The following is a 12398-nucleotide window of genomic DNA, read 5'->3' as shown; positions in this document are numbered from 1 at the left end:
TCAGAACTGAAGGATAGATCAGGAGTTTCCCAGACTAGGAAAGCTAAAAGAGTTCATCACTAATACAGCAGCCTTATAAGCAATGTTGAAGCAATTTACTTAAACTTAAAAGAAGTCTCACTAATTACTGATAGTAACAAGAAAACACACAAAAGTAAAAATCTCACTGGAAAAAGTATACATACAGTAAGGGTAGTAGATCAAATGCTTATTAAGCTTCTGTAAAGAATAAAAGACAAAAGTAGTATGTTTTTTTAAAAAGAGAGGGCCCAAATAAATCAGAAATGAAAGAGGTGAAGTTACAACAGACACCACAGAAATATGAAGTGTCATAAGAGATTACTACAAACAATTATACAGCAACAAATTGGACAACCTAGAAGAAGTGGATAAATTCCTAAAAACATAAATCTTCCAAGACTGAGTTAGTGATAAATAAAAAAATCTAAACACATCAATTACTAGAAATGAAACAATTAGTAATCAAAAAACTCCCAATAAAGAAAAGTCCAGGACCAGGTGGCTTCACTAACAAATTCTACCAAACATTTAAAGGAAAGTTAACATCTATCCTTCTCAAACTATCCCAAAAAATTGAAGGAGAAATGCTTTCAAACTTACTCTCTGAGGCCAGCATCACCCACATATGAAAACCAGATAAACACGTACCAAAAAAGGTAAATTAAAGGCCAATATCCCTGATGAACATAGATGCAAAAATCCTCAACAAAATATTAGTAAACTGAATTCAACAATACATCAGAAGAACCATACCCCATGATCAAATGGGATTATCTCAGCAATGCAGGAAGGATTCAGTATATGCAAATCAATTAAGTGACACACCAGATTAGCAGAACAAAGGATAAAACATATGATCATATTCATACCTCCAGCAAAAGCATTTGGCAAAATTCAACAAAATTCAACATTTGAATTGTGATAAAAACTCTTGAGACTTCCGTGGTGGTGCAGTGGCTAAGAATCCATCTGCCAATGCAGGGGACACGGGTTCAATTCCTGGTCTGGGAAGATCCCACATGCCGCGGAGCAACTAAGCCTGTGCGCCACAACTACTGAGCCTGCGCTCTAGAGCCCGCAAGCCACAACTACTGAGCCCATGTGCCACAACTACTGAAGCCCAAATGCCCTACAGCCCATGCACCACAACTACTGAGCCCACATGCCACAACTACTGAAGCTTGCGTGCTCTAGGGCCTGCATGCTGCAATTACTGAGCCCGCACGCTGCAACTACTGAAGCCCGCACGCCTAGAGTCCGTGCTCCACAACAAGAGAAGCCACCGCCATGAGAAGCCCATGCACCACAACGAAGAGTAGCCCCCACTCGTCGCAACTAGAGAAAGCTCACATGCAGCAACAAAGACCCAACGCAGCCAAAAATAAATTTTAAAAATTAAAAACAAAAACCTCTCAACAAAGTGAATATAGAGGCAACATACCTTTTTATAATGAAGGACGGGGACTTCCCTGGCAGCCCAGTGGTTAGAAATTCGCAATCCACTGCAGGGGGTGCTGGTTCAATCCGTGGTCAGGGAACTAGGATCCCGCATGCTGTGTGGTATGGCCTAAATAAATAAATATATAAATAAATACATACATACATACATACATACGTAAAATAAAGGGTATAAATGACAAAAGCAGACCTAACAGCATACTTAACAGTGAAAAGCTGAAAGCATTTCCTCTAAGCACAGGAACAAGACAAGGATGCCCACTCGCACCACTTCTATTCAACACAGAATTAGTAGTTCCAGCCACAGCAAAAACCAACAATAAAAATACGTAACAGGATCTAATGTGTAAAGGAAGTAAACTGTCACTGTTTGCAGATAACATGATAATATGTGGAGAAAACCCTAAAGATCTCACCAACAAATTATTAGCATAAATAAACTCAGTAAATTTGAAGTATACATATTTTTTTTCTTTTTTTCATTAATTTTTATTGGAGTATAGTTGCTTTATAATGTTGTGTTAGTTCTTCTGTACAGCAAAGTGAATCAGCTATACATATACGTATATCCCCTCTTTTTTGGATTTCCTTCCCATTTAAGTCACCACAGAGCAATGAGTAGAGTTCCCTGTGCTATACAGTAGGTTCTCATTAGTTATGTATTTTATACATAGTATCATTAGTGTATATATGTCAATCCCAATCTCCCAATTCTTTCCACTCCCCCTTCTCTCCCTTGGTGTCCATATGTTTGTTCTCTATGTCTGTGTCTCTATTTGTTTTGCAAATAAGATTATAACATTTTTCTAGATTCCACATATATATGTCAATATATGATATTTGTTTTTCTCTTTCTGACTTAACTTCACTCTGTATGACATTCTCTAGGTCCATCCATGTCTCTACAAATGACCCAATTTCATTCCTTTTTTTATGGCTGAGGAATATTCCATTGTATATATGTACCACATCTTCTTTATCCATTCATCTGTCAATGGACACTTAGGTTGCTTCCATGTCCTGGCTATTGTAAATAGTGCTGCAATGAACACTGTGGTACATGACTCTTTTTGAATTACGGTTTTCTCTGCGTATATGCCCAGTAGTGGGATTGCTGGGTCATATGGTAGTTCTATTTTTAGTTTTTTAAGGAACCTCCATACTGCTCTCCATAGTGACAGTATCAATTTACATTCCCACCAACAGTGCAGGAGGGTTCCCTTTTCTCCACACCCTCTCCAGCATTTATTGTTTCTAGATTTTTTAATGATGGCCATTCTGATGGGTGAGAGGTGATACCTCATTGTAGTTTTGATTTGCATTTCTCTAATAATTAGTGATGTTGAGCATCTTTTCATGTGTTTGTTGGCCATCTGTATGTCTTCTTTGGAGAAATGTCTATTTAGGTCTTCTGCCCACTTTTTTATTGGGTTGTTTTTTTGATATTGAGCTGCATGAGCTGTTTGTATATTTTGGGGATTAATCCTTTGCCAGTTGCTTCATTTGCAAATATTTTCTCCCATTCTGAGGATTATCCTTTCATCTTGTTTATGGTTTCCTCTGCTGTGCAAAAGCTTTTAAGTTTAATGAGGTCCCATTTGTTAATTTTATTTTCATTGAAGTATACAAAATTAATATACAGAAATGTGTTATTTTTCTCTGCACTAATAAACTAACAGAGAAGTTAAGAAAAAAATTTATGATTGTATCAAAAACAATAAAATACCTAGGAATAAATTTAACCACAGAGATGAAAGGCTTCTATCCTGAAAAGTATAAGACACTGATGAAAGAAATTGAAGATGACACAAATAAATGAAAAGATACCCCATGATCCTGGATAGGAAGAATTAATCTTTTTAAAATAACCATATTACTCAAAGCAATACACAGATTTAAAGAAATCCCTATCAAAATACCCATGGCATTGTTCACAAACAGAAGAAATAATCCTAAAATAAATACAGAACCACAAAATACCCACATTGCAAATGCAATCCTGAGAAAAAAGACCAAAGCTGGAGAGAGCATGCTCCCTGACTACAAAGCTACAATAATCACAAAAACAGACACACAGATCAATGGAATAGAAGACAGACCTCAGAAAAAAACCCACACACTTATGGTGAATAAATCTACTACAAAGGAGGCAAAAATATACAATGGAGAAAAGACAGTCTCTTCAATAAGTGGTGCTGGGAATACCAGACAGCTACATGTAAAATAATTAATTTAGAACATTTCCTCACACCAGAAAGAAATATAAATTCAAAATATATTAAGGAGGGGCTTCACTGGTGGTGTAGTGGTTAAGAATCTGCCTGCCAATGCAGGGGACATGCGTTCGAGTCCTGCTCCGGGAAGATCCCACATGCCGCAGAGCTACTAAGCCCGTGTGCCACAACTACTGAGCCTGCGCTCTAGAGCCCGCGAGCCACAACTACTGAGTCCGTGTGACACAAGTACTGAAGTCTGCGTGCCTAGAGCCCGTGCTCTGCAACAAGAGAAGCCACCGCAATGAGAAGCCCGTGCAAAGCAACGAAGAGTAGCCCCCCCTCGCCACAACTAGAGAAAGCCCGTGTGCAGCAACGAAGACCCAATGCAGCCAAAAATAAATTAATTAATTAAATTAATTTATTAAAAAAAAAAAGAATGAAGGCATCAGCTAAATCCTTTTACACCCACAGCTGACAGAGGGCAGGGGAGTTTGACTCACTAACCTACTTTCCGTGCGCTTCTCCCTAATAAGACAGTCCATTTAGAACTTGTCAGGTGGGGGAGAACATCATGTAGCGCACTAATAATCTCTACTACAGACTCTCAAACAGCAAAAGTACAAAGATGATGAATCCTTCCAAAGGGTTCTGTCTATATTGTTACAGTGGTTTCCTTCCCACTGTGAACACTTTTCAAACCCTATCACTTGAATTATGTTTTTATTTTTTTCAGCACCAAGAATGTTAATCTATTGTAGTTACAGAGAAGGTAAAGAATGAATTCACACAACACTAAAAAAATACAAAGTAACTACAACAACAGCAGTAAAAAAACAGAAAACAATGAAAGGGTAATTTTTAGTCCTTATCAACGATTAAGTTAAACTTTAACGGACTAAATTCTCAAATTAAATAACACAAAACGGTTGAATTAATTTTTAAAAAGAACCTACAATATGCTGTCAACAAGAGGCTCACTTGAATTTTAGGGACATATATAGGTTAAAGTGAGAGGATGTAAAAAGATATTCCATGAAATGGCAGCCGAAAGAGAGCAGGAGTAACTATACTTGTATCTGATAATACATATTTTCAATCAAAATCAGTCACAAGAGACAAAGTATGTTAATATACAGTGGTAAAGGGGTCAAATTATCAAGAGACAATTTTAAGTGTAAATATACATGGACCCAATACCAGAGTATGTAAATTATTAAAGCAAATATAAACTGGAGAAAAAGCAATAAAGTAATAGTAAAGCACTTCAATACCCCACTTGTAAACATTGAATAGATCATCCAGACAGTAAATTAATGAGAAAACACTGACCTGAATGACACTTCAGATAAGTAAACATAACAGATATATACAGAACACAGGACTTGTAAGACTGGTCAAATCAGTGTTTTACTGTCTCTGTTAATCAGTGAAATTGACCTTCCCGTGAAGAGGCAGGAATAATATAAGAAGAGAAGACCCAATGGAGCTTTAATTAATTAATTAATCAAAAAAAAAAGTAAACCACTGAACTCTAAGGGACAATGTAGCTTTCAATGAATTAACAATTTTGGTTGGGATGACCTTGGAGAATAAACCCACCTCAGTGATTAAAATTTAGACCAACTAATCAAAATGCTTTATCACCTATTGTTTTAAAACACTGATCAATGGAACAAGTTATACTAGGGATAACAGTGTAATTGTATTCTAGAGTTCATATCAACAATAGGGGTTATGACTTGATGCTAGATCAGGACATTTCAATGGTGTGACTGCTATTAATGGTCTGTTGCTCAACGATTAAAGTCCTACCTGATCTGAGCTCAGACTGGAGTCATCCCAGTTGGTTTCTGTCTATTATATGTAGATTTCTCCCAGTATGAAAAGACAAGAGAAATATGGCTTACTATACAAAATGTCTTCAAACTAATGATGATATAATCTGCATTCAATTAATTTATACATAACCCTACTGTAGAACAGGGTTTGTTAGGGTGGCAGAGTCCAGTAATTATGTAAAACTGAAACATTTATCTGCAGTGGTTCAAGTCCTCTTCCTAAGAATATGTTTATAATCTACATTTTTTCACAAATTACACAATTTTACTCACCATAGCATTCCTCATATTAACTGAATGGAAAATCCTAGGCTATATACAAATCCAGAAAGGGCCAAACATCATCAGTCCCTATGGATTATTACAACCCATTGCTGATGCAGTCAATTATTTATTAAAGAACCACTATGACCATCAACATCATCAATTTATCTATTATTGCACCAGTGCTAACCTTAACCCTGGCTCTCACTACATGAATTCCTCTTCCCATATGTTATCCACTAATTAATATAAATGTAGGCATACTATTTATATTAGCCATATCAAGCATAGCCTTTTATTCTATCCTCTGATCTGGATGAGCTTCAGATTCAAAATACTCATTGGAGATCTATGGGTAGTAGCACAGACAATCGCATATGAAGTAACATTAGCAGTTACTCTCTTATCAGTCCTGCTGATAAATGGATCATTTACACTTTCAACAGTAATTACTGCACAAGAACACGTATGCCTAATTTTCTCCTGACCCCTACCCAAAATTTGATTATCTCTATACTAGCAGAAATCTAACAGAGCCCCAGTTGATTTAACAGAAGTAGAACTGTATTTGGCTTCTATGTAGAAAATGTAGCAGGCCCATTCGCCCTGTTCTTCCTAGAGAATATGTCAATATCATTATAATAAACATTTTCACAGCAATCTATTTTTAGGAGCATTTCACAACCCCTTTATGCCAGAATTATATACAGCCCATGTCATCATTAAAACACATCTAACAATCTCCTTTCTACGAATTCAAGCATCCTACGCACAATTTTGATATGATCAACTTATACATCTCTTATTAAAAAATTTTCACTGCTCACATTAGCCCTGTGTGTATCAGAGGGCTAATCACATGGCCTGTCATCACATCAGGCAACCCACCACAAACTTAAGAAATATGTCTGACAAAAGAGTTCCTTTGACAGAGAAAATGATAGAGGTTTAAACGCTTGTATTCCTGGAACTGAACTTACTCCTGAGAATTGTACGTTCTCCATGCCACCACATTACACCACATGCTATAGTAAGGTTCTCTAAGTAAGCTATCAGGCCCATACCCCCAAAATATTGTTGTATATCCTTCCAATACTAATAAGCCCTATTGTTTTTACTATCATTCTATGGACCATTTTCTCAGGAAACATAATTTTAGTAACAAGCTCACACTGGTTAATGGTATCCCCATTCTAATAAAAACATGAACCCATAAGCTACAGAAGCATCCAACAAATATTTCCTAAAATAATCCACCACATCAATACTACTTATAATGGCTATTATCATTAATCTAATATACTCTGGTCAAAGAGCACAATGAATAACAAGAATCTTTAATCCAGCAGCATCCACCCTCATGACAATCGCCCTTGTCACAAAAGTAGGACTTTCCCCATTTCACTTCTGAGTGCCTGAAGTCACACAGGGCATCCCATGAACAGCAGACCTGATGCTATCAACATGACAAAATTGCACCCCTATCAGTTTTATACCACATGTCACCATCCATCAACCTAAATATACTATTAATCATAGTGATATTATAAATCATAGCTGGAGGCTGAGGCAGACTTCGCCATACTCACCTGGAAAATATTACACCCTCCTCATCAATTGCCCATATAGGATGAATAACAGCTATTATAATGTATATTCAGATTATAACAATCCTAAACATACTAATTTATATCATAACAACACTATCTTCTTCCTATTTATGCCCAGATCATGTACTACAACAGTATCATTATCACACACATGTGATAAAACACCTCCCATCACAATCATTTTCCTCACCATTATAGTATCATTAGGACATCGCCCACCACTATCAGGGTTTTTACCCAAATGAATAATTATCCAAGAGATAACACAAATAACATCACTCTACCAACACTAATAGCCATCAAAGCAGTACTCAGCATGTTTCTACTTGCAGCTAACATACTACACATCACTAACTATATTCCCTTCAATAAACAACAAAAACATAAAACCATTTGAACATACAAAACAACCTTCTTATCATTACTAATCATAATAGCCACACGATTACTACCCTTAACACCCATTCTATCAGTGCCAGACTAGGAATTTAGGGTAGCTTAGACCAAGAGCTTTCAAAGCCCTGAGACGTATAGTTTAATTAATGCATAGAATTAAGGATTACAAGACTATCCTACATCAATTGAATGCAAATCAAACATTCTAATTAAGACAAATCCTTACTAGATTGATGAGCTCCCACCCCAGGAAATTTTAGTTAACAGGCAAATCCTCTAGTCAACTGGCTTCAATCTACTTCTGCCATCAAGGAAAAAAAAGGCAGGAAAAGCACCGGCAGAGTTGAAGCTGCTTCTCTGAAGTTGCAATTCAATTTGTTGATTCACCACAGGGTTTGGCAAAAAGAGGGCTCAATCTCTGTCTTTAGATCTACAGTCTAAAGCTAGCTCAATCATTTTACCTCTGTTCATAAACGGCGGATTATTTTCAACAAATCACAAAAGATAACGCGTTTTATATTTACTCTCTGGTGCTTGAGCTGGGGTAGCACGCACCACCTTCAGTCTGTTAATCTCGGCTGAGCTCTGCTAATCTGGAGCGCTACTCGGAGATGCCCAAACCCGTAACGCAGTCATACAGTCCCTGCAATGTGATAATTTTCTTTCTTTATTACAAGTGCAAGTTCTGTTGTGACTATGTTACAGATTTGGTTGTACCCATTATGATTGCGGGGTTTGAATACTGACTTGTGCCACTGATAACTGGGGCACCTGATAGAGCACGTCCCCGAATAAATCATACAAACTTTTGACTACCTCCCCCATCATTCTTACTCCTACTCGTATCACCAATCGTAGAAGCTGGTTCTGGTACAAGTGGAACCGTATATTCAGCTCTAGCCTGCAATCTGGCCCACGCAGGAGCCTCTGTCGACCTAACCATTTTCTCCTTACTTTTAGCAGGTGTCTCTTCTATTCTTGGTGTTATTACTTTTATTACTACAAGCTTTCATATAAAACCAGCAGTCATGTCCCAATACCAAACACCAGTATTTGTTTGATCTGCCCCAACTGTAGCCGTATTACTATAATTATCACTCTCAGTCCAAGCAGCCAGAATTGCCACACTGTTAACAAACAGAAATCTAAACACTACTTTCTTTGACCCTGCAGGAGGAGACCCAGTCCTATACTAACACCTATTTTGATTCTTTGGTCACCCTCAAGTCTGTATTTGTAGCCTACCAGGGTTTGGAATAATTTCACATATCACTGCATACTATTTAGGACAAAAAGAGCCTTTCAGCTCTATGGGAGCAGTATGAGTCATGTTCACTGGCTTTTTAGGATTTGTCGTGTGGGCCCATCAAACTTTTACTGTAGGGATAGATGTCAACCCATGAACATACTTTGTATCAGCTACCAGCCCTCCCACCCAAATCCCATCGGTTTTACAGGCTCCATGTCCACTACCACCAGCTCCATTTTCCAGATTCCAACACTCACAAAGGCATGCAACTTGAGAACTGCAAGACCAAGATTTAAGCTAAGTACTTCTGGGTTCAGAGTCGTGTCTCTGGTGAAAGAATAGGCACTCAGGGTGCAGAGAGCCTGCCAGCTCCCACATCAGATCTAACACCAGGAGAATTATCACTAATAGAAGTCAGCAACTGAGTCGTACAGAGATAGTCATTGAATGTTAGTTTCACCTGAAAATGTTTTACACTCATGAGCTGTTCCTTCTTTAGGTCTAAAAAACAGCTGCTATGTCAGAACTCCTAAACTAAAGGATCCTAACATTGACAGGACAAAGCCTACATCGCGGACAATACCCAGTAGAGGTCGTTTTCCTGCGTTCAGACAGGACCGAGGGAGATGGAGGAGACACGGGGTGAATCCAGAGGCCATGGGGGACATGCTCTCCGAGCTCCAGGGCAGGAACGGGGCCTCTGGGGTCCCAGGCCGCCCACCACGCCCTCCTGAGATCTTGGGAACATTCCCTGTCAGTGATGAGGTAGCCAGAGCACTTGTGAGGTCCCAGTGCTGTGTCCTATGTGGGCCCCATGCTCTTGGGACCACACCCCACACTCTGCGGGTCTGCCTTGCATGGTCCTTCCTGCCTCAGGAGCAGAGACCACCCAGCAAGCAGTTCCCTCCCCAACCAGCAGGAGGGGAGGAGAGCAGGGGCACCAGGGGACTCTCACTCAGACAACACCCCAGCGGTGCCAGCGGGGACAGTGAGGATGCAGATGAGGCACAGACCAAGAGATGGGACCAGAGGACCCAAAAGGCAGCTGGTCAGGTCCTGGCTCACCTGCACCCCGGACACCTTTGTCCCGCATACACCCCCTTCCTCATACACCCTCTCCTTAAATGCAGATTCTTCAGAGGCAAACAGGCAGAGCTTCAGACTGAAAGTCAGCTCTTCCAAAATGACCCGTCAGCAAACACTGCAGGATTCCACCCCCATGGGGGCCCTGGAGTCGACAACTCAGGGACTGAAGTGGATATCGGTGCCAGGGGCAGTGGGAGGGAATGGGGAGTGAGACTTTCATGGTTGTGGAATTTTGGTTTTGCAAGATGAAAAGTTCTAGGGATGGTGGTGATGGCTCCACGAGAAAGTGACTATATCTGATGCCTCAGAAACGTGCACTTAAAATGGTGATGATGGTAAAGGGTATGTGACGTGTGTTTTATCTCACTTAAAATAAATTCTTAAAATAATGTCTTGTTAATTGAGATTCCATTTCGACTCCCCTTCATCACAAATGTCGGAGGCCCAGACACAGTCCCCTACCTTAGGGGCCATCACGGTACCCTCACAGAGCACGTGGGAGACCATTCTTAGGAGGGGCTAGTCTGTGCTCACCTGACCTCTGTCCAGGGGGACCCAGGCAGTGGTGACCACCATAGATTAGACATATGATATGCTAGGATATTAATATGATACCACCAAGTGTTGTCACTCACCGGAACACAGAGCAGCAACCCACTCAAACATGCCTGACCTCATAAGATTGTGACAAGATGAAGAGAAGAAAAGGAACCACAGGTTAATCAGGGCAACACCCTTAATGCAGAGGTTGGAAATCTCAAAGGGGACAGGACACACTGCAGGCAAAGAGCGCATATGCGGTCTCCCCGTACATGTGATCCTGACCCATGCAGGTGTGGTGAGACCCACACAGTCCCCGCACCCTATACCTGGGGTCACACATCCACACTCACCAGGGTGACCCACCTCCCCAGACCCTGCACCTAAAGTCACACGTTCTCTCTCACCAGGTGACCCCTCTCCCCAGACCCCTCCACCTGGGTCACATGTCCACAGTCCCAGGGTGACCTCACCTCCCCAGACCCTGCACCTGGGGTCACACGCCCCCTTGGTCAGGACACCATGGCTCTGCAGGGGGCTCCCCCAATGTGGAAACAAGCTGGGTCCCTGGGACCTCCTGGGATGGGAAAAAGTGTCAGGTGGGTCTCCTCTCCCCACACTTGTCCCAGAGGAGTCCTCCTCTTCTCACTTTGGTTCTGTGTGATTTTAACTGTTTTTAAAGCTTTCATGCTAAAGTTGAACATGCTACCTTGGTTTTGGCAGGCTCGGTCCTTTCTCGTCTCACTTACATGTTGAGAAAACTCACAGGACAGCAGGGCTGAAAGCCGAGGGGCAGCTCTGGACGCTGCTGAGTAGGTATGGGAGACTGGGAGGAGAGCTCAGCAGCAGGCTCAGCTGTTACCCATCAGCCTTAAGCCCAGATCCGCGCGCCCTGCAATCAGTTCACGAGCTAAACCTGCCTCCCTACTCACCATGCACGTGCTGGTAATTGGGATCATTGCCAGGTAGCCCACCTGAGGAGTCTCCACAAGCCCCAGGGAAGGGGAACCTCGCGGGGTAAAGACTAAGGCCCCGACCATAGCACTGACCGCTGGGAGGGTCAGGTAACCACCCTCGGGGGAGAGCGCTGCTACCCAGAGAAGCCCACCTCAGCTCCAGACCCCAGACATCTAAGCACTGACATTCAGATGCGGGCACGGAGTTTTCCAGTACTGAGGCCAGGCCGGGTCTCTACCCAGGTGCCCATGTCCCCCCCCCCCCCCCGAAGCTCCCAGGACTGAGGCCAGGCCGGGTCTCTATCAAGGTCTCCACGTCCCCCTTGAAGCTCCAGGACTCAGGTCTGGCTGGGTCTCTACCCTGGTCCCCATAGTCCTAGGTACGCAGAACACAAGTCCAATTGTTCTCATTATAGACAGCACATGGTCAGCTCTAAACATAATCAGTAGACAGGACATGCAGAGGTCTAAATCTACCGCGTAGACAGAACTTGGTCACGTTTAAACTAAATTAGGGCTTATCTCCTAGGAGGCACAGGTCACACACATGGGGTCTCTCATCCTTGGACACCCACATCAGGAAACTGAACAAAATCCTTGTCATTAAACATTTCAACAGGCAAAACAAAAATGTTACCAATTTCTCTGGCCACGTGATGGTCCGAATCCAGGGGTGAGCCCGGAGCTTCCTGTAGAGCAGTCCAGTCTCCCGCAAGGACAGACAGGAAGTGCCCTGATTCTAGCCTCCCAGGCTTCCAGCTGGA

The 12398-nt window shown here is 41.5% G+C and overlaps 1 long non-coding RNA gene across 1 annotated transcript in view; it reads right to left on the bottom strand.

Annotated features, from left to right (window-relative positions):
- LOC309612079 overlaps positions 1 to 9962 on the bottom strand; it is a 173227-nt gene extending 163265 nt beyond the window's left edge. The window contains exons 1-2 of the long non-coding RNA XR_014234933.1: positions 4200 to 9962; positions 1463 to 1588 (exon numbers count right to left, since the gene is read on the bottom strand). This is a non-coding gene — a long non-coding RNA (uncharacterized lncRNA). The remainder of the gene's footprint in view (positions 1 to 1462; positions 1589 to 4199) is intronic.
- Positions 9963 to 12398: the final 2436 nt, after the last annotated feature.

The sequence above is a fragment of the Balaenoptera borealis genome (assembly GCF_965194805.1).
Source record: "Balaenoptera borealis genome assembly, chromosome: 15".
NCBI classification, from domain to species: domain Eukaryota; kingdom Metazoa; phylum Chordata; class Mammalia; order Artiodactyla; family Balaenopteridae; genus Balaenoptera; species Balaenoptera borealis.
Note: the sequence above shows the minus strand (reverse complement) of the source record. Positions and strands in the feature narration are given on the sequence as shown.